Below are 27,117 nucleotides of genomic sequence, written 5' to 3'. Positions count from 1 at the left end.
AATAGCTGTGTTCTAACAAGATGACATTTGTTTTGTGGCTAAGCATGGTATCACAGAATGAACCAGTATATTTCCCTGGCCTTGGGGATCATGTTCTTGTTTTGGTAACGCTCAGGTGAGGTTTGAAAGTGTTTTCATGTTCTGTAACTCAATGACCCAGCCCGTTAGCAAGCCAAGGATTAGCCAGTAATTACATTATTCTCTCCACAAACACACACCTTGGATGTTAAGGGTGCAACTGCATGTCAACCCTTCTTTTTCTGAATCCTGCTTTCCTTGGTACATCCTGCTTTCTTTAGTAGGAGGGGACCTGTGGGTGGGTTTCTCAGCAGACGAATTTAGAATTTAGTCCAAGTCTGCAGCCATGTGCTGCTGACAAACACTGTTTCTATTTGTAGGGCTTCCCTGGAGTAAGCTGCTGTGCTAGTTTTGGACTTTCTTCAGACTCAGTCCAGAATACTGTCTTGACTGCAAAGTTCTCTGGCTTCCCTGTATGGGCATTTCAAGGGCAAAGTCACACATGGGTACATTTATGGTGAATTATCATTTCTTTTTACTGGGCATGTGTTATACATGTAGTATGTGTATATGTATGTTTGCACATGTATAGGCACATATGTTCATGGCACATATGTATGTACGTGCATGTCAAGGTCCAAAGGTGACATTGAGTATCTTCTGTCAAGTTCCTCTTTATTTACTAAGCAGGGCTTCTCACTTTATCCAGAACTCACCAATTCCAGCTAGTCTAGTTAGTGAGCATGCCCTGGGGATCAGGTCTCTGCCTTTGGAGTGCTGGAATCACAGGTCGCGACCTGCCAGGCTTTTACGTGGGTTTGGGGGATCAGAACTTGGGTCCTCATGCTTTTTTAGTAAGGGTTTTAGCCTCTGAACTGTCTCCCAGGTCTGGTCCTCATTATTTTGAGTTACTTTAGGGATTTAACTCTTATTTTTTTCTGGATTAGCATTGTCTAATAGAATATAACATGAGCTGCAGACTAATTGTTTAGTCAATTTAAAAAGTAAAAACTAGGAAAAACAGTCCTCTCACTTTTGAAATCTAGTCTATCCAAACTATTGTAATTATAGAATGTAATCAACATGAATTACTGAGGGTTTTTTGGCTTTAAACAACGTATTTGAAACTATGTACTTTACAACTACTTCACATCTTCATTAGCAGTAGCCACATCTTAGTACCTAAATGGCTGGCAGCTACTGGATTGGAGATGCAGGTCCAGAAAAATTCTTCCCAAGAAAAAAAAAATAAAACAGAGAAGCAGCAGCTCCCCTCCCCACCCCTGGTCATAAAGAACAAGTCACGTGTTTCAGCATCCATCACTGTCAGCATTACCACACATCAATAGGGATGTGTGTGCATCGTAAGGAGCCTCTTCTGGCAGAAGTATCGTTCTGTGCTCCAGCAGCTTCCAGAACTTGCTAAATGTTGAACAATACTACGTGCACACACTGACATAGATAATGATCCGGACAGCTAAAGGCTTGCATGCTCAGAAAACATGTTTATGGTGCCTTCCATAAGTTCAACACACCTTCCATTAAAAGGTTTAAGAAACTTTTTTTGCCACATCTACAGGGATGTGCAAGACAGAAGAGTCAGTCCTTTTGAGTCCAGAGAACTACACATAAATGAGGCATGGTCCCTCACTGAAAAGTGTGCCTGGGGAGGGAAGACCGTGGATAAAGCAGGTAGGAAGGGTGTGTCTACCATGTAGTGAATATGAAAATGAGACCTGTTCCTTTCAACAAAGTATTCTTTTGGAAACCCATATCACAACTCCATCGAGTCTCAGGAAGATGCTCATGAAGTTAACCCTCTCTGCCTTCACCAGTTAGATCATCATGGACCAATTTGTTGGGATTGCTTGGAAAGTAGAGTCAAAGGTCCTTGGAAAACGGAACCAACTGTTACCATGGGGGAAAAGAGAAACAACAGATATGAAAAGGTGTGGATTCTTCTGCTGTGGCAATTTGGGGGTTTTCCTGAGAAGGGAGAAAACCAGCTTGAAACATACTAGATTTCTAAGACCAGCCAGTTGTGTGCCCTCTAGGAAGTAATGCAACTGCATGTCTTTAGCTTCCCATGGGCTAAAAAAACAAAGCTTCCTTAATAGGAATTGATGAAATGATACACTTGAAGAGCTAAAAAAACAATGCCTGGGACACAACATGAATCCATGAGATGTCTGTAATTATTAGCTATTTTGTTCTCCTTTGTTCCTGAAGTTTCACAAGGCTCCAGGCAAGACTTGAACTAAGCAATAGGGAAAGACAGCAGGCAAGTACTAACAAACATCGAATCCCTCTCTAGATAGCAAAACTGGCGAAGAAGTGACAGCGATTTATTTATTTAGGAGCAGTTCAGGGGCTGCTCCTAAAAAATGTGGTGAGGGGTCCTTTAAGGAAATGGTGATGGAGGTCCCTAAAAGCAAATGCTTAGTATAGGTACAGGCTTGAGCTGCAATGGAGACTGAAGTTAACCTGGTTTCTCCTGGTCCTGAGCCATGCACCTGCAACGCAGATAGAACAAACCCAGAGTTGGTAAAACTCAATAACATGACTCGTAGGAAATGCATGCAGGCTGAGCTCAGTAGAAGCATTTGTTAACATTACAAGGATTACTGTTAGTAGCAGGTCTTTAGCGGGAGCAGCCAGACCCTGCTTAGGATGTTATATTTTGGCGCGCTCTCCTACCCTGGCACAGTTCCTGGCCTGGCACCAGATGACACTTGGGTAACGTTTGTGGAATGAATACGTTGTAATCTGGTTTTGGGGTGTGGGGCAGGGAAGGAGAGAGTAGGACGACTTGGCCTGGGATCCAAGGACTTCTTCCAAAAGTCAAAGCCCTAAGCACTTTGCAGTTGGAGCCTAGACACTACTTGGGGGTGGGATGAAACCCACTTCACCCCAGATGCAGGGGTTGAAGTCTAGGAGCACACCTCGCCTGGACGCAAGCATCTCAGTGTGAGCAGCTCTCTCCGAAAGCCTTATTTTTCTGGTTTGCGGTTTATTTACTTAAGCGTTTACAAATTCCAGGAGCAAAGGGGCTTCTAGAAACCGGGTCAGGGCCGAGGTCGCGGTTTGCATTTCTTTTCTGCTTCGCAATCGCAGCGTAGGCAAGTGACAGCACCGGTTCCTTTATTTGTTCGTTGGAGAGGGTTGCGTTTCTTTTACCCCCCACCGTGCGAAGAAAGACAAGACACAGCTCGGATTCAGAAAAGGTCTCTCACACGATAAGCCCGCGTCCCCAATAGCAGAAACCACTCCATTCCCAGACTTAATTTTTCATGCAAACACTAGCACGATTTAATAAAGAATTAGAAGAGATTTAATAAGACAAACTCGCTTCGGTAATCCTTGACCGCAAACACTGGCGTTTTTGTGCCTCGGATTTCTGAAATTCTTGGCTCCAGGACACAGGGCGCGCGGAAGCTTGTAAAAACTTCCCAAAACAGTAATCCGAGCTCTTCCCCTCTCTCCGGCCCCTAGTGACACCTGGATTTTAGGAAAGGGAAGATATGACAGGCAAAGAGAATGGTTCACAGGGCTAGGAGATACCTCTGGGGTGACTGTGGGTCGCGTTTTCCAAACCAGGCAAGTGGGCTGTTCAGACTCAGTTTCGCCAGCCGGGCGGTCCCTCTGGACGCCCCTCCCCCGTCTCCGCGCGCGCGTGTCTATTTAGAACCCAGCCCCAGAGCTTAGGAGCTTCTGGGACTTGTAGTCCTTTTCTACAGCCCCAGGCGCCGGCACGACCTGGGACTCGGACTACATTGCCCAGGGAGCTTCCCGGCCTATATAAGCAGCCGGGCGCCGCTTCAAAGTGCAGTAACCATGTGGATGTTCTGCTGAAGCGTTTCCTCAAGCCTGCTGGGGTGGGAGGAGAGGAGGAGGTGGTGGTGGTGGAGGAGGAGGAGGCAGGGGGTGGAGAGAAAGAAAGCGCACGCCGAGAGGAGGTGTGGGTGTTTCTCTCCCATCCTAACGGAACGAGCTCCCTCTTCGCGGATATGGGATTGCCCAGCGGCTGCTAACCCCTCTCCTGGTCCTGCTCCCCCAAACCGGCGTGGCTCCCCGGTCACCAAGGTAGCTGCTGGGGCCGGGCAGAGGGCGCGGGGAGTTGGCACTGGCTCCCGTGCGCAGAAGTTTTTGCCCTGATCTCTGGGAGTTTTTTTGGTGGCTTTGCATGCACTTGGCGTGTATTTTTGGCTTCTTTCCCTGCGAGCAATTTCGGGAGGAGGTCTGATTTATTTATTTATTTTTTAGGTTTAAACAACCCCAAATGTCCTCGACTCTAGTGACCAGCTTCAACCCCCTTCCCTGTACTGAGATGGCATTCCCCCAAGTTGGAAACTCTTGGAGTGGTTGCAGGAAATAGTTTTTTTTTCTCCTGTTGGGAAGGGGACAGTTGAGGGGGTGTCATATGAGTTTGCTCAAGGACATAATCTTTCTAAAAATGTAGCTAGTCCTGTTGCGCCGCATGGCTGGTAGAATAATGCATGCGTGGAGGCCCCTGTGTGTGTGTGTGGGGGGGGGGGTTAAAAAACGGAAGAAAACCGGGGGACGGGGGGAGTGATGAGGGAAGAAGTGTGGACCCAACTCGTGTCCAATGAGGATGCAGGATTTGTATACTTGGCCTCCTCCACGCGGGGAAACAAGTGCTTTGGGATCTCCTCAACACTTACCTTAGTTCCACCTCCAGCGTATTCGAAGTTTCTGCGTGCCTGATCTTTCTGGTCAGCTACATACTGGAAATAACCAAGCTGGGTTTGCTGTTATCTGGGGGCAAGAGATCCCGCCGATTTGGCTGCTAAATTGGGAGATGAGGAGTGGGGATCTGCAGGAAACGGAGGCAAAAAGGTCGAAACCCGGATTTGGGAACATTTCTTATAGACCCTTGCGGGGTTCCCTACTCAGTCTTCTTTCTTTGTAAATATTTAGGAGCTGACTGCAAGGGAGCAGGATTCGCATCCTTGGCTGGGCGAGCTTTGACTACAGAGTGCCTGATCTGGGTCAGGTGAGTGTGGAAGTCGAGTCAATAAGTCAATAGGGGTATTTGTCCTAAGCCTTTCCGCAAGTCCTCTTGTAGCAGCCATAGAGAAGCGGAGAGAAAGAAACTGTGGTCAAAATTGGTCATGATCTTTGCCGAGTAAAGATCCAGTGCCAACCACTTTTGAAGGTGGCTCAGAATTGAAGCTGCCTGATGTTTGGGGAAGGGGGGAGGCACCAAACGACAACAAAATGCAGTAAAATGGGTCTATGGGAGAGGCATGCTGATTATTTAAATTCCAAACGATGCAGAACTTTTCCTCTGCAGAGGTCTTTAAGCAAAAGTGAAATACTCCTCCCCTTCGCACATTGCCACTTTGTTCTTTTCTGTGGTGGACACGAACGTAATCAGGGGGCTGGGCTGTAAGAAATGAAAGTGGCGAATTGAAAGAATGAGAACTTCATAAACGGGAAGTTAGAGTTTAAAAGAATAACACAATAGCTTCCAGGATTTGACTGGAGCCACCTGAACGTCAAGGAACCCAGACTGCTTCTCTTGTTTTGATATGTGTTCTTGGAAGCGGAGCTGAGGGCAGCATTTCTCTGTCAATACAGTGGCTCCTATTTTTATTTATTTATTTTTTTATGCCCTAAAATGGTCCCACTCCATTTCTAGAAAGTATAGCCTCTGTAGGGGCACACACACCCTCATAGTTACAGGTTTTTTTTTTTTTTTCTTGTGAAATTTTTGTGAACCGAGTAAACAACAGGTTAATAGGGGCTGGGGAGCTGTGGGCAGCTGGTTCTTGGTAACTTCTTTAACGTCCTAAATATTTAGCTGTTCCCTGGGCTACAATCTTTGGGTTTTTCTAATTAGGGAATAAAAGCCAGATACTTCATTATGGTAGTATAATGCTTTTGTTTCCTGCTGATAAGATCCTCAGGAGTACTGGTGAAGCGGGTAGCTTTCGGATGGGAAGGTTAGTTTTTCTATGGTCTAATGTTGACCAAAGATTGGGGGCAGTCCACTCTTCAGAGTATATTGCAGACAAAGGACAACTGGTCCTCATAGTCTTCTCTACCTGATGCCTAAAAATAATGAGACTGCCTTGTTAGGATGTAGTAAGCCAGGTACAGAACTGTGGCTCACAGAAGGCCTTACATACGGGTAAATAAACCGAGATGCAACCCAGAGAGTCATGTATACTACTTGTGCTGAAGTTTGTGCAGTGCTGGGGGAGATCGAGACCCTAGGAAAAATAGTAAACACATTGCTCTTAATGTAAGAGTTCTTAGTTAGGTCCCACCAATGATAGACTGACCATACTTACCCTGATGTATGAAGGAACTGATATCATAAAAGAATGTAGATATTTGTAGAAGGATTTAATGTTGGGCCTAATTAATTTTGGAAAGCATTATGCTGAAAGCTTGAGTCAGGATAGTGGAAAAGGAAAACCAAACAAACCCCAGTGTCCATGTGCAGCATGAGGCCTTTCTCTTGCTTGAAGTATATCTTGACCATTCACATCAAGGCATCTGTGCAGGTTGAAAGAGTCAGGTGTGTCTCTGCCTGAATAATTGGAGACCTTAAACTGCTTCAGTTCAATCTGTGGAATGCTGGGTAGCTTGGCCTGTGGCCTTTGATTTGCCTGGTAGCAATGTTTTTCTTCTTCATTATTTCTTTTTTTTTTGAAATGATTTCTTCCTTTCTATCAGTTGTGTTGGTGTGTTCTTGTGAGCGTGTGTATTGAAAGTACAATCTGCTCTTTGACTAAATCAAATCGGAACAGAAAATCCCATCAAGATTTCCTTCTAAAGAAAGCAGGGAAAGTTCTTGATGTTCCAAATGAATCACTCCGGTCTCTCCACGAAAGTCATTTGGGTGTTATCATCCATTCAGACAATGTGGTTCCTGTTGCCAGCCTTCTTTGAAGAATATGAGGTGCAGTGGTTGCTTAGAAAAGCAGTAGATAAACGTCACAGAAAAGATCTGTTGACTTTGCCCTCAAAGTGTTTTTAGCTGCAAGAATATGACTATAGAGGTGAGGATGGTAGTGGGATACTCTGGACTAATTCAACGGTGTGCAAGGAACTGACTTGAAAAAATCCACGTGGCTTTTTTAGCTAATAATGATCTCATGGAATTTCTGTCTGACTTTTTTTTTTTTGTTAAATATAAGTCGCTCTTTAAAAACAAACCAAACGAAACAACAGATACCAAATATGAACAACAGAAAAAAATCCACCAAAATAAAAGCAGGCCTGGAGTTAGGTTTCTAGGTCAAGCTGTCCTTGGATACTTCTAATTAAGGAATCTACACAAGGACAGTGCCCTGTCTTGTCTGCTATTGGTTTGGTTTTTTAAAAATAAAATGCATTGGATCTGCAGATTGCTGGTAACTAGAACTGCATGCCGTTGTGTTAGGTCATTTTCTGCTGTTGAAGTTTGATGAATGAAGGCCTGAAGTCAACGGTATGAATGACTTTACTTTTCTGACTCTTTCTAGTTGTCATGGTGTCTGTGGTTCTGAGGTGATTGCTAATGAGGAATGAGTTGAATGAACTCCTGAAGCCATCACCTGTTAAACCCTGTGGTTTTCTAGACTGGACATAGTTAGAGGCAGCTGGTGTGACATATGTACCTAACAGACCGTCACCCCTGTTCAAAAGTGTTATGATTCAAGTATGCTATGTTGCTTATTCAGCAGATTTCTTGAGTACCTGCTAGGTGCCAGCTGTGTTCTAGGTGCTTGGGGTACAGCAATAAGCAATCAAGTCTGTTCCTCAGAGGTTGTTGCTTGGTGTGTGTGTGTGTGTGTGTGTGTGTGTGTGTGTACATGTGAAAGCCAGAGGTAGATGTTGGTTGTCTTTCTCAATTGCTGGTGGGAGGCAGTCACTGTAAATAAAGAAGTAGGTGTTACAGTATGGCAGGTGCCAAGTGCTCTGGGGAAAAATCAAGCAAGGAGAGGATGAACAGAGAACAAGTGTGGGCCAGATTTGGAGACATTGAAACCCTTGTGTATTGTTGGTGGAAATGCAAGAGGTAGCGCTTAACAGAACAGAATGGTTGCTCCTGAAAATATGAAACAGGGTTATCATAAGATTTGAAATTTCCATTTTTAGGTAAATAATTCATTTTTTTTTTTTTGGTTTTTCGAGACAGGGTTTCTCTGTAGCTTTGGAGCCTGTCCTGGAACTAGTTCTTGTAGACCAGGCTGGCCTCGAACTCACAGAGATCCTCCTGCCTCTGCCTCCCGAGTGCTGGGATTAAAGACGTGCGCCACCACCGCCCGGCGTATCTAAATAATTCAAAGCAATGACTTATGCAGTTTGTTTTATGCTGAAAGTTGCCTCACTCATGTTAGCCAATAGGCTGAAACAAAACCCCCGAAGTATCTATTAATACATGAATGGAAAACAAAGTGCTGCTTATGTGTTCAGTGAGCTATTATTCAGCCCAGAAGAGGAAGAAACTCTTTTCACAGTGTATTGAAACCACAAAAACACTATGCTAACTGAAAGAAGCCAGCCATCACCAGACATATAGTGTATGATTCTCATAGAAGGAAGTCCCGTATGCTTAGTCATATAATAGGGTCCAAATGTAGATTGGTACCATCTCAGGGGCTAAAGGAAGGGGAAGTTGGATTAATGAACACAGACTTTCTCTTTGTAAAAATTAAAAAGTTCTGGCAATGGATAATACTGGAAAATTTTATTTATGTATTATCCAAATAAGAAATAAAAAAGAAAAGTTCAAGGGGTGTGAAGGATGTGTTGTGGTTGGGAGTTAAGGCAGGGGTCTTAACTGTGTGGCATTTTGAGCAGAGCTCCTCAAGTCCAGAGTATAAAAAGTGAAGGCCCTGAGGTGGAAGGAGGTGGGGCATGCTGGAGGCAGGGCAAGGAGACTGGAGAGGCTGCAGGTGGGGAGCAGGGGAGGACCTCAGGTGGGAGGGCAGTCAGGGTTCAATGGTGGAGAGGCTGCAGGTGGGGAGCAGGGGAGGACCTCAGGTGGGAGGGCAGTCAGGGTCCAATGGTGGAGAGGCTGCAGGTGGGGAGCAGGGGAGGACCTCGGGTGGGAGGGCAGTCAGGGTCCAATGGTGGAAAGGCTGCAGGTGGGGAGCAGGTAGGACCTCGGGTGGGAGGGCGGTCAGGGTCCAATGGTGGAGCCAGATTTTGCACACCAGCAGTTCTGAGGATTTCTGAACCCTGACAGGGTCCCCAGTGGGGTTTTCAGCCTTGCTGACCTCAGCTGTGCTTTCTAAAGAGACTAGCTGGGCTGGAAACTTGATCCAGGGGGCATGAGGGAAACCTAGATTTCCAGACATGTGACATTTCCTGGCATTGAGGTTCACTTAAGGAGCAAAGGCGTCTCCTTTGCTGAAGAGTAGATCCATCTTTGCTTTCTTCTTCAGCGAATTCTAAGAAGCATCGGCTGGTCCTGGGCTTTCACCAGCCTTCTGCCCTGTCACCACCCTGCTGGACATCAGATTTCACTGAGGGGGAATGACCTGACCCTGGGCACTATGTTTTCATCGTCTTGGGCGTGAGACGCTCCATATTAGTGATTCTTCTTGAAAATTCGGGAAAGAGGCCTTCACGGGAGCATTGCTAAAGTCCCTGATTGTAGTACTGCAAAGGTTCCATGTTCATCATCAAATGCTAGGAAGCAATAGGCAAGTCACACAGCAAAAGAATAACTCTGTCTCAGCTATCCCAGAGTCAGACCCCAAGCTTCTCGCCATGTGTAAAAATTAGCTGTGTATTTAAGACTCACGGTTGCACCCTTCCATTTGCTGACTTTTCTTTGGTACGCAGACAGTTGAGTCTCTTGTTAACATGAAGATACCTGCATTTTCATTTTTCCAAAGATCTGTCCCTCTGATGGGATTTTATTTCACTAAAAAAAAAAAAAAAAAAGTTTTAATTTTATGTGTGTGAGTGTTTTCCCTGCATTTGTGGAAGTGCAGTGCCTGCCTGCCTGGTGACCTCGGAGGACAGAACAGGCACTGGATACCCTGAACTGGGGTTGCAGGTGGACTGTGTGCCACCATGCAGGTGCTGGGAACCAAACCACAGTCCTCTGAAAATCTGAAAAGGAGCAACCGCTGAGCCATCTCTGGCCCCTCACTGGGGTTTTATTTAAGTAATATATATGGAATGAGTAGGTACAGAAATACTACATTCTTCAGAGTTCGCCATTTGTTGCACAATCCAAATGTTCTCAATTGGTGTATTTTGTCCTTTGAAGAAAATGAAAGCTGTCTTATTACAGAAGAAAAGCCTAGTACTTGCTGTAAATAACTATAGCATTTCTCATTTGGTAAACTGACCTTACCCTGTGAAACAGGTACTCTCTCCTGTTTTTTTTTTTTTTTTTTTCTTCTTTTAAATATAGTTCATTCTAGAGATTGACCTAAGTCCTCAAAGTTTTAAATTAACTGTTTTTTGGAGCCGTCTTTTCAGCCCTGTTTGATTATAAGGGAAATTTTTACCATAGATTTCAAACGTAAGCCAACATTACATATTGTGGAACCTGCAAATGCCAGGAAAGGTGCACTGGGTTCATTGGACCTGGAGTTACAAGCCACATTGTGAGCTGCACAGTGTGGGTGCTGAGAACTGCACTGCGAGAGCCGCAACTGCTCTCAGCCACTGCGTCATCTCTCCAGCCCCAGCAGTAGCTACTTAATACACGGAACCCACTTGGTTCATCCGACTCTGCATTCAGCATCATTAGCTCACCCCCATCTTGTCCCATCTGCATCCTCACACACTCCCCACCCCTTTAGTCTTTGATTATTTGGAAGCCCATTTTAGACATATCACTGCATCTGTATTTATCATGAATCCTTAGGGTTTGAATTCTTTATGTAGGTACATAACGAAGTACTTAAAAGTCTGCAGCACTGGCTGCTCTTATGTGCCCGTGCTGGGGGAGGGAGTGCTATTGGCATTCATTGCATAGAAACTGTGGCTGCTAACTCAGCAACCTACAGTCTGTCATATTTTGGTAGTTATATACAGAGGTATAGTCCAAGTCAGATTCTTTTTTATTTTTATTTGTTTTTGCCTTCAGGGGCACAATGTTTTCATTTTAAAATATGGCTAGTGCCACTGTTGGGCATCCCTGCATATGGCATCCTTTAAAAGTACCACTGTGAACTCGCAGACTGAAGCATACTTTGTACGCTTTTCTTCATGGCGTTACTTTTCTTTATCTCCTTCCAACCCACTTTGGTTCTTGTAATTTTGAGACCAGGTTACTGTGTAGCCCTGGTGGGCCTCAACTTGGTGATCCTCCTGCCTCAGCCTCCTGAGTGCAGGGATTAGATGTAGTTGTATGCCACTGTCCTCAGCCTTGTGGTTGTTGATCTCAGTGAGAGAGTTCAAGTTGGCTCCCGAGGCTTTTGACAAAACCAGGAAAGTTCTCATAGTTTTCTTCCTTTGTGTGTGATGAGATCTTCCAGGCTTATCTTTTTTATTGCTTGTCCTACACCATCAATCAGCCTTTTCGTCAGAAAGCCCTTGTTCTTTTGAGAGGGAAATGAAATGAGACACCTTTGCTTAGGAGTGCATGAGCATTCTTGCCCTCATCTTGTAGGTGATAAAACAAAATTTAAATGAAGAAAACTTAACGCCTGACTCTCTTCCCCTCCCCCTTCTTTGGAGACAGGGTCTTACTATGTAGCTGTGACTGTTCTAGAACTCAATGTATGGATCAGCCTGGCCTCTAACTCACAGAGATTTCCCTGCCTCTGCCTCCCAAGAAAGAGCTGGGATTAAAAACTGGTACCACTGCACCTGATTCACCTGAGTGTTTTGTAATAACAACATTTTGATCAACAGCCCATTTTGATATGTCTGTGTTTATCTCAAAGGAGCCTGGAAATAATCTGAACTTTTTTTTTTTTTAAGTTTATTATGTATACATTGTTTTGCCTGCAGACCAGAAGAGGTCATCAGATTTCATTACAGATGGTTGTGAGCCACCATGTGGTTGCTGGGAATTGAACTCAGAACCTCTGGAAGAGCAGACAGTGCTCTTAACCACTGAGCCAACTCTCCAGCCCCAATAATCTGAACTTTAAAAAAAAAAAAGTGGTCTGACTTTCAGTGTATTCCTGGATAAGCAAAAATGCTATTGACACTCCTGAGTGGCACTCCATCTAGAGATAGGGAAGTCAAATTTGTGGATCTTGCTCAAGTTTTGCAATGTAGTAGGATGAATAGAAGCCATCTAAGTGTACTGCAGTGATGTGGATGGGAGGCATCTTGGGAATAGCTCCTACGTGTAAACCCTGAAGCTCACTTGCATTTTCTTCATGTTATACACATCGTCTGACGATACTGTCAGGCAAAACTTCAGTGGTTTGTGCATGGAAATAGTTTTTGGTGTGGAATTTTTTTGTTTGTTTGTTTTTGTGGTATCATGTCGGCATTCAAGAAGTTATGGAATTTTGAGCATTTTGAATTTTGTATTATCCTGGCATAACCTATACTGAAACTGGGCTGTGGGGATAGCGCAGAGACAGACTATTCTTATTGTGTGCGAAGCAGCTCAGTGCCAAAACAACAACAAAATTAACCCATGTGTTCATTGCAGCACCTACCCCCTCCCATACACACGCAGAGAGAGGGACCATGCAAGAGGACACTGCTGCTAAGCTCAGTATTTCTCTTGCTGTTGGATTCAGTCAGAGGTTTGAGAAATACACTTTTCTGTCCATGTTGTCCAAGGCTCAGCATTGGGTGTCACCTGGGAACTTGTTAATTGTCCTCTTGGGTCCTGCCTAGACCTGTATCAGCTGACATTTAGGAAGACCCTCAGGTGATGTGTACCCTTCCATGCTTGAGAAAGTCTGTCCTAAAGGATGCCTGCCCAGTCCTGTTAGCAATGGCCTTTTTATAGTCCCTGTGTTTCATGGCCAGTTCCCACCTGTTGAAGCTCACCTTCGTACATGCCCCTGGCAGCCTTCTTCGTTTCAGGTAAATGGAAAGACAGGCCTATTCACCAGGCAGAATTCTGACTGAGAGGGAGAGGGAGGGAGGGAGGGAGGGAGGGAGGGAGGGAGGGAGAGAGAGAGAGAGAGAGAGAGAGAGAGAGAGAGAGAAGAAGGGAGGGAGGGAGGGGGGGGGAGGGAGGGAGGGAGGGAGAGAGAGAGAGAGAGAGAGAGGAAGAAGAAGGGAGGGAGGGAGGGAGGGAGAGGGAGGAAGGGAGAGAGAGAGAGACAGAGAGACACAGAGAAAGGGAGAGAGGTGGGGGGGAGTTTGAGAACACTTTTATGGCCTTGGACGTAAAGGCAGAAAGAGACCAGTGGCTACCTGTGCGCCCAGCGGTCCTGTAGTCACATGAAGAAACAAGTGCAGCTGCATTTTAACCTGCTGTCCATAGACACTGGAGGAATTGATGTTTGAGGACCTCTCTCATCACAGAACATCTGCACCGCTGGGTGTAAAGTTCCTCATCAGAAAAACCTGAGCGAAGGAAAACAACACCAGCCTCCAAGTGTCCTGGTTCATTTGCACTGGGGTGGGGGTGGGACTTTAATCTGGGAAAAGATTTTTGTTTTGTAAAGATAGCTTAAAAGCATTCCATATGTATTTCTGAATAGAAAAGACTTAGGGACGTTCATTTATTTGCCTTGTGTGTATGTGTGTGTTTTTGTGTATTCTGCCTGCTGTGTACTTCACCCCTCTCCATGTTGTCAAGTCCTTCTATTCCCTAGGATCTTGCCCAAGTTCTTTTTCCTTTTACTTGAGACTTCTGTCATTTGAAACTCTGTCTCTTAAACTCTGTTTTATTCGCAGGGGTGTTTTGTTTTCTTATCTGTCAAGAGTACCTAGCATATTAAAAGAGCGCAAACCATATTTGTTGAATGAACTAATCCATACCCACTTTGCCTTTGAGGGTTGCAGGTGCTTTCTCAGAAGAAACTAACACTATGTACCTCTGTGCCGATTAAATCTTTTCTGAATTGCCGTATTACTCTGGAAAGCCCTTTTGGTGTGCAGAGAGATGTGAAGAACATGGAGAGATGCATTAAGCTGCTCTTTTGGTGGGGTTTGAGCTCTTGCTCACTACAGCTCTCTAGAGGACACGCAGCTAGGGGAATTGCTGTCCATGAGAATAGGAGAGTGGAACCGAGAGCGGGGTAGCGAGACAAAGTTGCTGGTGCTCTTGTTGCACCCTGCTGTACCACAGGATGGGGGCTCCTGGGCGACCTCCTGTTCACTGTTCCTTAGAGATCAACAAAACATGGAACATCTGTGTGTCTGTTTCCTCCTCTGTAGATTAGGTATAAAAATACCTGCTTGGGGCTGGGGGCTGGGAGATAGCTCAGTCAGGAAAGTGCTTGCCTGAGTTCAGTCCCCAGAGCCCTCACACAAAGCTAAGTGTGGTGGTGCAGGCTTGTAATCCCAACGCTGGGAAGTGGGAGGCAGGAGATTCCTGGAAAGCACTGGCCAGTCAGCTCTTAATCAGGGAACCGCGGGTCAAAGTGAGAGCTTCTCTCAAAAACAAAAAGAAGCCGGGCAGTGGTGGCATATGACCTTTAAACCTAGCACTTTGGAGCCAGTGGCAGAAGGATCTGAGAGTTCAAGGCCAGCCAGGTTTACAGAGTGAGTTCCAGGACAGCCAGGGCTACAGAGGGAAACCTTGTGTCGAAAAATCAAACCAAACCAAAAAATGAACAAGGCGGAGGGCTCCTCAGGAGCAGCACTTAAGGCTGACTTCCGGACTCTGCACGTGTACCCACACTCATACCATTCTTCCTCAGCCAAAACACCTGCCACCAAATTGTATAATCAGATCAGGAAAACAAAACAAAACAAAACAAAACTACAGACCTATCCCTGGGGTCATGATATGTCTCAATTAGGGGTGTCATTTGACTTTGTCAGGAGACACTTTTGCTTGTCACACCTGTGGCTCTTAGGGTGAGCTCCAGTTGGTAACCAATGTCGAGTTATTGCATGTATGGATGGTTGCATGTATGGAGGTTGGTAATCATTGTGCTGCGGCAATGGTTCTCAACCTGGGGGTCACAACTCCTTTAGGGGGGTGCATATCATATGTTTGTATTATGATTCATAGCAGTAGCAAAATTAAAGTTATGAAGTGTAATAAAATCCTATTCTATTGTTAGGGTTTTCAACCCAGCAGAAGGAACAGTATTAAAGGATTACAGGATTAGGAAAGTTGAGAACCACGGTACTATAGTGCTGAGGAAAATGTCTCTATTATGAAGAACTGCTCCAAATGTCAGTTATGCCAGGGTTGAAGAACCCTGTAGTAGAGTAGATTTTCAGATCCAGTGAAAATTACCTCCCTGAAGAGACTGATTTGACTTAATTTACTAGTTCAGGCTAGTCAAGCAGAGCTTTCTTCAGAGGCTGGGGTTGACTTTCACTTTAAAAAATGTTTAAATCCCATTTATTTATTTGTTTCATATGTGCATGTATACATGCATGCCATGTTGCATGTATGGAGGTCAAAGGATGACTTGGAGCGATCAGTTCTCTGGGGATCTAACTCAGGTTGTCAGCCCTGGCAGAGGCAGAAAGTGCTTTTACTTGCTAAACCATCCCACGGTGGGGTTGGAACTTCTTACCAAAATAAATGCCCTCTCTCTCCTCTCCCAAGTGCTGGGCCTGGTATCCGAAGTCCTGTGGTCTTCCGTTGACTTCTCATAGGCTCTGCAACCTTCACAAAATCGCCAGACAGTTGTATTGACTGGTTGGTTTTTCTCACATGTAAAATGAGGACTGTTAGCTCGCTGCTGTTCACCACCAATACCCCAGTACTTTACCTGGCCAGTTCTGAGCTTGTGGCCGCCTTCTCTTAACACAGTCTTGCGGGGACATATGATCAGATATTGGTCCTAGCCCCTTTCTCGAAGAATAGCTCACTGTAGAAGTTGTACCTGTGAGGGCAGCCTGCTGGAGATGGACCTAGGGACTTGTGCATACTAGGCAAGCTCTCTACCACTGAAATGCATCACCAGCCCTAAGAGACATCTTTTAAACTAACTGTTGCTCTGAGCTTCAGATTTCGAGTAACTGTTTCTGAGATTGTCTGAAAGGACCTTGGCTCTTCCGAGATGATCACTTCCTTTGGGACGGGCTGAAAATGAAAGCATAGGAGTATGACTCCTATGTCCCGAGCAGTGGCTCATATAACAGAATCAATTACATGATGACAGACTGTGGTGTCTGCAAGGATGGTTTCTGATAGGACAAGACAAGGAGTGGCCTGGGTGAATGTGTGGGGAGGCTGAGATGGCACTGTGTCCAACTCCAGAATATTCTGAGGCTCATCCATCTTTCACAGTACAAATCTCATCCAGCGTCTTTGCCCGAAGGAAGTTCCGAAATTAACCCTGAGAGAGCCCAGGGACAGAAACAGATAGTTGTAAAGAAAACCCTTTTCTCTGTCTTGGGAGAGCCAACCATAAAAGTGTTGGACTTTCTCTACCCTGGGTTTACAGCCATATTACCATATATGTCCCCGGGTGAGGACATGGCGAGGAGACTTCTCCTCTGGACAGAGTTTCCTTGGCCTCTGGCCAGGAGATTGATCACATGCCAGCCACTCTTCCTTCTTGGGGCATCCCTTTCTCTTCCTTCTGAAAGACCTCATGGCTTGCCTGACTCTGCCCATTGTTAACCCCTCCCATCTGGAGGCTGCTGGGCCTGACAGTGACATGGTGTCTTCTTGAACTGATCCTCGACCTCAGTTCTGAGACCTGCTTGTATTCTAGATGCCTTTAAACACGTCTTCACGCAGAAGCCCCTCTTACCTGTCTAACTTTAGCCGAATCTTTCAGATGTAGTTATTTTTAAATGAGGCAGCATTTAATCAGTGCTGCAATGGAATCAGCGCTGGAGGACTTTGGCAAGAACTCCTTGTTTTTGTGCCGTGTAAGAGCTATGTAAGCATCCTCTCCCCTCCTCCACGCATGGTACCTTTGGTTTTATTAGGAATAGCACGGAGAATGTTCTGCTGGAGTTGCTGCCGGCATGGTTGGGTGTGTGTAACTTGCAATGTCTCTTTCCTAAACTCATCATTTGGAGCTGCTGGTCAGAAGCGCTTATCCTCCCTAACTCTAAGATGGGCAGGAATGTCTCCCTGTTCTGTTTGCTGTGTGCTAAGCACACACGTTCTTTTCTTCCTTTCATTTAATCCGCAGCATAGCCTTATGTACGGTACCTTACAGAAGAAGAGGCTGTGGTAACTAAGTAACTCTGTCAATGTTACCGTGAGTAGAGGCAAGAGCGGGACTGGAGCTGGAGCGTGAGCAATGGAAGAGCACATGCACCTGCCCGCCCACCCCCCACCCAAAAGAAAAAAAAAGCTTTTACTCTGGTTTGTGTCCTCGAACCTGGCTCTAGTCCTCCAACTTCAGGCTTCTCTCTGTTACAACTGTATAATTTATGGCCTGAGGTCATAACCCACTGACCTCTTTCCTGTCCTTAGTGCCATTGTACCAGGACTTCCCCCTTCCACAGTGTTCCTCTGCCTGATTCCCACTCCTTTTCCCTCTTTCTTCACTTTCAGGTCTCAGTTGAAATGTGCCATCTGCTTTTTCTGACCAGTCAAAATTAAGCTGCCACCCAGTTGTGTGATCTAGTTTAAACTTCTCCTCTTTTGAGGGGGTTTCTGTTGGGAGCGTAATCTAAGGTCTTATGAATACTAGGCTGGTGGTCTCCCACTGATACAAACCCCTAGGCTGGCTTTGATTTTTTGTATGTATTTATACTGACCCTATTCATCTTGTTTTCATTCATCCCATTTGTTTATTGTCTGCCTGAACTTGAATGTGTGTCTTTAGGATAGGGTTATAATGTATGTCTTTAGGACAGGGTCCTTGTTAAGTTTTTACCCATCTTTCAGTGTCTTTGTGGGTTGAATCAGATCAAATCTCAAAAAGAAGTTTAACTTAGTCTTGTTTTCAAATTCTTGAGTCCCAGGGGTTCTTTACAAGCTTAAAAACAGCTAAAAACAAACAAACGAAACACCAGAAACTAACATTGTTATGAGATATGTTTGCTTATATTTATCATATTATAAACATTTTTAGATATTACACATGAGCATAGTAAGTTTTTTTTTCTCAAATGAGAAAATGATAATGGCCTCTAGAATAAGTCAAAGCAAAATTTAGCAAGATGGCAGGGTGTGATAATCCCAGCACCATAGATCACTGTGGAGTTTGAGGCAAGTGTGGTCTACTTAGGAAGTTTGAGCCCAGTCAGGTTTGTGTATTGAGGCCCTGTCTCAAAAACTATATATATATTTTAAAAGGAGAAGTGGCATTGTTGAGTAGTTTTGTGGATCATTTTAAGGCCTGATTGAATGAGAGATGCACATGGCACACATCTTATTGGCCTCCTGTCTGCTGTGACGTCATGTCTTGCAGTCTCTGGATAACTCTAATGTACACACAAGAGACTGGGCAAAGAGACAGACCAAAGAGACAAACAAATGCCCTCATGGTGTTGACAATTTAATTTTGCCTTTGAATCTTAACTGAAAGGGCCTTGGGGACTTCATTTAGGCTACTGCCACACAGGATAGATGAGTCATTTGAGATGTTGGGTATGACAGGGAGCTTCTGAAATTGGGAGGCGCTGAAGGCCTTGGTGGCAGGAGGCAACCCAACATCCCTCAGTCTAGAGACTATGTATCATTTCTTCCTGTTCAGGAAGAGATGCATGGCCATGTATTTCAGCAGTCTTAGGGAAACAAAATTGCTCTGAGAACTTGGGAGTAGTGCTTGTCTCTGTTCAGTTTCTAAGGAGCAACAAAGCAAAGGGCCTAGAAGCTGTGCAGTGGGTAGGGTCTTTTGGTGACTGAGAATAGCAGCGTGAAGGAAATGTATCTTCCTTGACAGCAGCTACTCCACAGTCTCTATTGGGCTCTTCTTGCAGCTTTGGCTACGTAGTATTCTACCATGAAAATTCGATTGTCTTGGCTGGAAGTGTAGCTCCTTGGTAGGATGCTTGCCCAGCATGCCGGGGGCACAGAGTTCTGTCCCCGGAACTGGGGACAAGAAGTCCAGTGGAAATTCTATTGACTTGAGGTCTTATTGTTGACAGGTTCTGCTGCAATTGTAGTTACAAGGGGCAAGGTGAATGCTGTTGATAATACACTGGGCTGCGGAAGTGTTTGCGAAGGTATTTGAGAACGTGTTTGAGAGGTTCCTGTTTAGACATCTGGGGAGTACTTTGTGTACCCCTGTGCTGGTGGCATACACTTGTGTCACTGTGAAGGTGTTGGGTATCAAAGCATCTGTGGGGGGCTTGATCACCAGGAAATGGATGGTGTGCTGGGGAGGCTGCTAAAGGCCTAGCTGATGGTCTGGTTGTCAGTGGACATTGTGTCCTTCCCAGTTATTGAAAGGCAACTGTTCAGCTCCAATAGCCAGGCGCTTTCATCTTAGCACAGAAAATGTGTGTTATTCTTGGCACAAATGTGCAAATATGTGGATTTATCTTGTTTTGAAAGTAGTCCTTGCTCTCTGGTCTAGGCAGACCGAGAACTCACTGTGTAGCCTAGGCTGGCCTGACCCTCATGCTGAAGCCCAGGCTTGAACCTGTGGTTTGAGGTCCACAGACCAGTGCTGAGCTGCTTTCTGTTTTCCTCGAGCACCCTGTCCACTTGTAAGGAGCCTGTGACAAATGACAGCTGTGGTATTCTGGTGATTCCTCCTTGGTTAATAAACGTGTTCTAATTTAGACTCAGTTTGAAGAGTTCCTAACTTTTAAATTCTGAGTTGTGTGTAGGCGAAAGTTAAAATAATTTTTTTTTAAGGAAAAGAATATAAGTGCTATTATTTAAGTGCGTGCAAGAGATATAATGGATGAGAAAATGATAATAAGTGAGGTTTTTTTTTTCTTCCCCATAATCAGAGCTTTTAGAAAACGAAATGTAAAACCTATCTGGAGCTGTTTAAAAGGAAATGAACATCGTTCTCGTTCAGTCAGGCTCAGCTTCAGCCTGTTTTTACAGCAAAGTGGGAGAGGTTTTAAATAATTAAATTATCAGCCCTTTGAAGAGATCTCTACCATCCCCCCCCCCCTTCCCAGCAGGGCCTCTGGTTTGATGTGGGAAGAGGGAGAGAGGGAGTGGAGTTGTGGGTTGACTCTCTGGGTGGTGTGAATTCGGGTACCTGAGACATGCTGTACTGGCAACAGGCGCCCCATGGGCTTGCAGAGGATTTAAATATCTCTGGGCCTGTGTTTTTTCCAGCCTTTTTCTTAGCAGTATCAACCAAGTAAGAAATGTATTTCAAGTAAAGGACTCACAAGGTGAGGGCAGAGGTGAAGGAACATGCTGAAGTAACTGGAGGTAGTGTTTGTTTTAATCTTGTTCAAAGATGCAGAAATGAACACTGAGAGCCGGGGATTATGTTTGAGCCATTTTTGGGGAATTGTTTATTGGTTTATACAAGTAATAAAACCAAGAGATGCAAAAATTACTCCCTTCTTCCACTGTCTTTAACATGTAAGGGTGCGAGGTTCAGAGAAGCTGGCCCGGTGTTTAAGGACGCACAGCCAGAGTGCACACAAGCATCTGAGTCTGTTTCTAAGTGTACACTCTTGTCAGCGTTCATATGCCATTTCTGACATGTGGGGTGGAGGTCAACATGGTTGAGATCAGAGCAGCTGTCCAGGAATAAAAAGAAGATTGTCCTTATATTTTCCATTGAAATTTAAAAAGAGCCACTTTTTAGGTCTAAGTTCTATATATCATTGATCTAAGAGTTTACACACTTAGCATTAATTAACTTTAGAAAACATCCATCCCCAAATAGTAACAGACAATTTTGGCCATAGATAAGATGGCACCATGGTGACATGGAATCCCAGTTTGGGACATGTTTGTCATGTCCCAGGTGTTGGATTGCAGTGAGCGTGAGACAACAGTGGTCCTTCTTTTGTGGGTTTGCAATGTGAGGGAAACAAATTAGAGAGCAGACAGGCGATGGGTTGACAATGACAGAAGGTCCAGGAGATGACAGGGTTGCACTGGGGGGACGAGTGGATGCGTATAAATAACTCCGGTTTTGGGAGCGAAGAGCTTCTTAGATGTGGTAGCCGGGCTGCAAAGGTGTGGGGGTTAGCCATAGAAGTAGTGTGTGTGTGGGGGGGGGGGGGGCAGTGTCACAGGCTGTAAGAACTAGGGGGAGCCTAGGAAATATTCACCCCGGCTGTCATGTTGAGGGTGGAAGGGAGGGCAGACAGGACTGGAAGAGATTTGGGGTGTTTTATTTTAATTTTTTTTGAAATGGGGTCATGGGGGTCTCTGTTATATACCCTGTCCTTAATGTGTCCATCGACCCTCCTGCTTCAGCTTCATGAAGAGCTAGGACCACAGGTGTGTGTACTGCACCTGTTCCTGATTTTGCAAAGTTGTAAGAATGATCTGGTTGATGTTTCTAAATGATTATGCTGTCTGTGTTCAGAATAGATTAAGGGGAAACCCATGGTTTTAGAAAAATAAGACTTCCAGGTGAGTTGAACCCACACCCTACATGTGCCTCAGGATAACACAAAATCATAAATTTACTTAAAACATGGTATGTTTTTCAGTTTTGTTTTTGATATAACTCAATTGTGCTGTTTTTGAGTGTGAAATTTATAGCTTCCAACTGTGTGCTGAAAGGTCAGAAGGCTACACCCTTTCAAGAGTCTAGTTAAGAAATGAAACTTGGGGTTGGCAGGATGGCTCTGTGGTTAGATCACTTGCTGCTCCTGTGGAAGACTCAGTTTCAGTTCCAGCACCAATATGGTAGTTCACAGCTGACAGTAACTCAGTTGTAGAAGATTTGTTGCCTCTTTTTTGGTCTCTGAAAGTACTACATGAATGTAGCGCACATATGGGTAAGCAGTCACACATGCATACATTTAAATAAAAAAAATGAATTAAAAAGTAACATTTGGGAGTAGGAAGATGGCTCAATGGTTAAAGTGATTGCCATGATAAGGTAGAGACTACAGGCCGGATTCCACATACAACCTGCCTGTAATTTCAGCTTTGAACAATAGAGACAGCAGATCTCTGGAGCAAGACAGCCAGTGAGACTAGACATATCAGAGAGCTCCGAGTTTGAGTGACTCCAAGTTTGAGTGAAAGATCCCGAGACTGAGGATATTTCCCAACATCAGCTTCAGCCCCCTATGGAGGTGCACATGCATCCATGTGTGCCCCACATATGCAAATGTGTGTATACACATGCTTGTCACAGGCACACACACAAAGGACATGGGAAAAGAAATGATACTGGGCAAGACCCTGGTGAAAGTGAGGGGAGGTTAAAAGAATTGAAGGGTTTGGTGATGTTGAAGTTTAGCATTGAGGCATCATGTTCAACTCAACCTCTTCAGTCTTGTATTTGACAAACATTTTCTGCAAAGCATTGGTGTTGGAGCTGCAGTTATGCACAAAGCAGAGCTCTAGAATTGCCTGTCCCTCAAGGGTGTCAGACATGCATCTCACAGATAGATGTGAACTTGTAACAGAGATGCAGGCTGAGGAGGAGAGAGCTCATGGGCAGAGTCCATGCAAGTATCCAAAGCGTTTATCCCCATCCTGTGATGGCCTGGTAGGAATAACAATGAATTGAGATCTGAAGGGCTGGTTCTCACTAGAGCCAGAGCTGTGGGAGGTATGAGAGGAGAGCAGGGAGTCATAGTGTCACTGTGTCACCGGGCTGGAGGTAATGCTCAGCTGTGTGGAGGAGAAGGGGTGGGCTAGGCGGGCAGCTTCATAAGCTTAGGAAGATGCTATGGGCAGCCGGGAGCAGAACCCTAGAAGCTGTTGCCAGCGATACAGATGTGGAAATCCCAGTTATGTAAAGAAGCCAGCAGAGCACATGAGAAGACCCAGGAAATGTGTCCGGGAGAAAGAGAACAACATGGACAGCGAGTGCCGTCCCCTCTGGCATCTGTTCTGAGAGCAGATCTCTATGTTCATGTGTTTATACTTGCTCCTCCCTTAGGAGTGGAGTCAAATATCCCCTTCTCTTTACCCATTGCTTGGTCAGTGAGAAACTCAGACAGTGGGTAGTGGGAGCCTCATCCAGCCATGGTGGCCCCAGTGTATAGGCATGCTTCCCAGCTTACTCCCTCTGCTCTGACCCAGCTTCTCTGGGAGAATCCTGTTCTGACAGGTACCTCAGCCAGCAGTCAGTCAGGGTGGTGGGCGTTGTAGGTCATGGAGATGGTATTGGGCTTTGCTGGTGATTATCAAAGTCATGTACCTGAGCCTCAGAATGACCTAGCATATAGCTGGGGACAGCCAGGCTTAGGGAAGGCCTGAATTCCTACACTGAGTAATCGGCAGATCTGGGGTTCAGTGCAGGTGCTTTGAGCCTGGAGCCTTCTGCCTGTCTTCAGAGCTCTTGAGACCATACCCTGTTGGGGTGGAAGGAGAATGGTAAACCTCTGTGCAGAAGAGGTTACAGTGCAGTCACAGATTTAGAGGCCATTGATACTTGAGTGGACAGACGAGAAAGAAAAGTTTTGGGAGGCATCTGCCTCACTGTGGGGATGACAGTAATTTTTCTAGCAGGATAGCGTGTTTTAGCAGGAGCTGAGACCCTCCAGACAAGCGTTTTGCTAGATTCCAACAATGAATAAGAGATCGCATGACATGCTCAGCCAATGGTTCGTACCTTGCGCAGTCTGCAGTTCTCTGTCTTCAGAAAGGTCCGCATGATGCATGATTAGGAGCTGAGAGTTGTTCTGTATTGTTGAGCTTTTTTTCTGATAGGGGAATTAGAGAAGCTGATTATCTTTCCCTAAAGTGAAATACAAATCACGGGTCTTACAGGAGGTCATTTGTTTCAATGCCTTGCTGACTTTTTATGCAGAGGACCTTTTCCATTATTCCAAATTATTCTTTACCTCTTACCTACAGAATAATAAAAACAGCTAGCAGTGAACGCTGAAAGCATGTCAGCTGCTGTTGCAGACACTTTGCATGCATGATCTTATCCTTTCCCTATGAAGTAGATTTGCAGTGTACAGATGTGGACAGAGGTCTACAGAGACTGAGAAACGGTGCTAACAGGAATAGCTTATGTGTAGAGAGCTGGGCTAGAGTCTTAGGCTGACTAGTAAGCCTGTTTTGTAGAACTGTTGGCACGGAGCCCTGGGTGTCTTTGTAGTACTGAAAGTTGCACAGTTATGACAGAGTTCTATAGCAGGTCGATACCTGCTCTTTTTTTCATAGTGACCCTGGTCATTGTGTGTGAGGGATACTGGGAGCCCTGAGTGCAGCTGGTAGAAACCTGCAGGCACAAATGGCCCACAATCAGATAAAGAAGTGGCCTCCCACCCTGCTTCTAAACAACAGGAAGTCTTCCTGAAGATTGTTGCCAGGCCCACTTCCCACCTCTCCCCTCCAGCTCCAGATGCCTGTTTTTTGATTCTGCTGGCCTGGGTTTTTTCTTTCAGGACCCAACTGATAATTGCTTCAGGGTCTCTGGTCCTCTGTACTTACCCCCTGCCATTAAAGGCAGACCAGGGGAGACCCAGAAGTTTCTAGCCAGCCAGACCTGGAAGCTATTTGTCTGCTCAAATCTTGTGTAAAACGGGAACCACTGCTGATTTCCCTGGGGAAGAATCTGCCCTAAGGATCCTTAGGTTGTTTTTTAAAAAAAAAAAAAAAATTGAGACCTTTGGCAGACTGCCTAGTTGAGGATCATTAACTGTGGTGGGTGTACTGGCCTCTGTTTTCCGGAAAAATGTAAACCATGGCAAAAGGTTACTTGTTCAATTATCTTGTCTACTTAATAAGCATATGGGTAAGAAAGAAGATGCTTAACCTTTCTTCTGACTGAACAAAAGTGTTATATGGCTAAGGTAGAAAATGAGAAATTCTTCAGTAGGGAAAAACTGAGTAGAATTATCCATAAAGGGGAAAAAACAATTCTCCATTGCCACATAGATGATAAGAACAGTCAAGGTTTATGCCTCTTCCGTGGGATTACTGTTGAAGGAAAGGTCCTCTTCAGAATTTGGTAGACCTGGTATCACTCTGTACCTCCTGATTTGTTAATTATCTGTGATGAGCATGTGAACTTTACTGTTGCTCAGCTTCCCCAACAACAGAATAGGGTTGTTGTCTGAAGTTTTCTGTCCTGCCTGGTCCTACAGCCATTAAGTCCCAAAGAATCACACAGAGGTCTACATTAATTATAAACTGATTGGCCCATTAGCTCATACTTCTTATTAACTAATTCTTATAACTTATATTAGCCCATAATTCTTGTCTGTGTTAGCCATGTGGCTTGGTACCTTTTTCGGCAAGGCATTCTCATCTTGCTTGCTCTGTGACTGCAGACTGTTTTCCTCTTCCTGGAATTCTCATTGCTCCGCCTCTGCTTCCTGCCTGACTACTGGCCAGTCAGCATTTATTTAAAATACAAGTGACAGGGTACAGACCATTGTCCCACAGCATAGGGTAGCAGTGGTGGTTTCTGCCTCATGCCACACATGTCTTGAGGGTTCTGAAAGAGTTTTTGTTACATTCTCAACAGTGGTGGACGTGATAGTCCTTGACAGACGTTAGCTGTTTGGCTTAGCAGTGACTGAGGAAGTCTAGTCTACACTACTCATTGTCCTATTTTGTTGAATCTTGGAAGTCAAGCAGGGTAAGGTCTGGTTAGAACCTGGATGGGCCAAGTAGCACTAACATAGACTCTTAGTGTCCTATTGCAGTACAGGATCCTATTGCGACTGACAGGTTGCAGACCTTACTAGTTTTGCCATGCTTTGCCGTTATAGAACACTGGGTTATAGCTGCTGCTTTTCAGTAAGGGAACTTTTCAGTAGGATACCCAGAAGATGATGCAGAGTTGAAGGACAGCCTCACATGGCTGTCTTCTGGCTTGGTCTTCACTGGAGTCAAATGCCCCTTAGAAGGACAAGCCTGGGAGAAGAGCGTTAGTCACTCTGCATAAATATGACCCTGGTTGTCTTGCCTAAGCACATTCCTGCCCTCCTGCATCCATCAACTCCCCACTGGTCCTCTGGAAGGCCAGTATGTACATAAATTTGGTCTGACTCAAACAGAAATGTTTTCTAAGAATTAGTTCCACAATTGGGATACAGCTATATAACAGAGCACTCACCTAGCATATCAAAACCCTGGGTTCAATCCTTAGTGCCAAGGATGCAAAGCAGTCATCTTGTGCTTTTATTATATACAGTCTCCCGTTTCACTTAAAATAGATCACAGTTTTGGATGGAGGGTATGGCTCAGAGGTGAAGCACGTGCCCAGCATACATACAGTTCTGTATAATTATGAGCCAGGTGTGGTGTGCCGGCTTTAATTTCAACACTCAAGAGGCTGAGCCAAGGCAGTAGACTCTTGGGTTCAAGGCCAACATACAATGGCATCTCAAAACTCTTCCATTTTCACAAGAAAGGAGATATTGTTCCCAGAAGTATACTAACTTTCTGGCTCCTGATGACAAAGCCTTTAAATTGTAGGTCATAAAAAGTGATAGTGATTTTTGGGGCTGTGTGGTTTCCATTGGTGTCTCCTTTGTGTGTGTTGTTCAGAACATTGATTTGACTCTAGCTACAACGTCGCTAGGAAGAAATAGCAATGTGATTGACACAGTTCTAGGGCAGTAACTGGCGTATTGTTCCTCTGCATGCTCTTTGACTGTCCTTCCTCCAGCTCTAGAGATGAGGGCTGTTCTGTCTGAGAGCTGATTATGTTCTTGGTTGCTGACTCTTCTATAAATAAGCGCACGTCTGCCTCTCCTGAAGTGTCTGGGTCGTTGGAGCGGTGGGCAGCTTTCCCTGCAGCTTCTCAGAGGCAGGGGAGGTGCTTCTCTCAACAGTTTGCTTGCCGCATCTGGCATTCCTGCTGAGGGAGGAGAATGCTTCCAGAAGTTTGCAGAGGAAAACTTGGCACCCGGAGAGGTTAGAAAAAAGAGAGGGCCTTTTACCCCTGCACGTCATTACAGCTCTCATGGCCCTGTGGAGTAAATGATTTATTTGAGTCAGTAGAGGGGGAAAGGTGTTCAGAGGAGTCTTGGCTTGGAGGAAAACCCCGACACTTCATGCATCTACACACCAGATGCTGA

At 45.1% G+C, this 27,117-nt stretch overlaps 1 protein-coding gene across 10 annotated transcripts in view; it reads left to right on the top strand.

Moving 5' to 3' along the window:
* The first annotated feature begins 3,928 nt into the window (after positions 1 to 3,928).
* Itpr1 (inositol 1,4,5-trisphosphate receptor type 1) overlaps positions 3,929 to 27,117 on the top strand; it is a 342,111-nt gene continuing 318,922 nt past the window's right edge. For all 10 annotated transcript variants that reach the window (XM_057761465.1, XM_057761436.1, XM_057761425.1 and 7 more), the window contains exons 1-2: positions 3,929 to 4,101; positions 4,957 to 5,032. The gene's annotated coding sequence lies outside the window, so the exon portion shown is untranslated. The remainder of the gene's footprint in view (positions 4,102 to 4,956; positions 5,033 to 27,117) is intronic.

Source organism: Chionomys nivalis, chromosome 1 (assembly GCF_950005125.1).
Source record: "Chionomys nivalis chromosome 1, mChiNiv1.1, whole genome shotgun sequence".
Taxonomy (NCBI): Eukaryota; Metazoa; Chordata; class Mammalia; order Rodentia; family Cricetidae; genus Chionomys; species Chionomys nivalis.
This window is presented reverse-complemented; position numbering and strand designations above follow the sequence as displayed.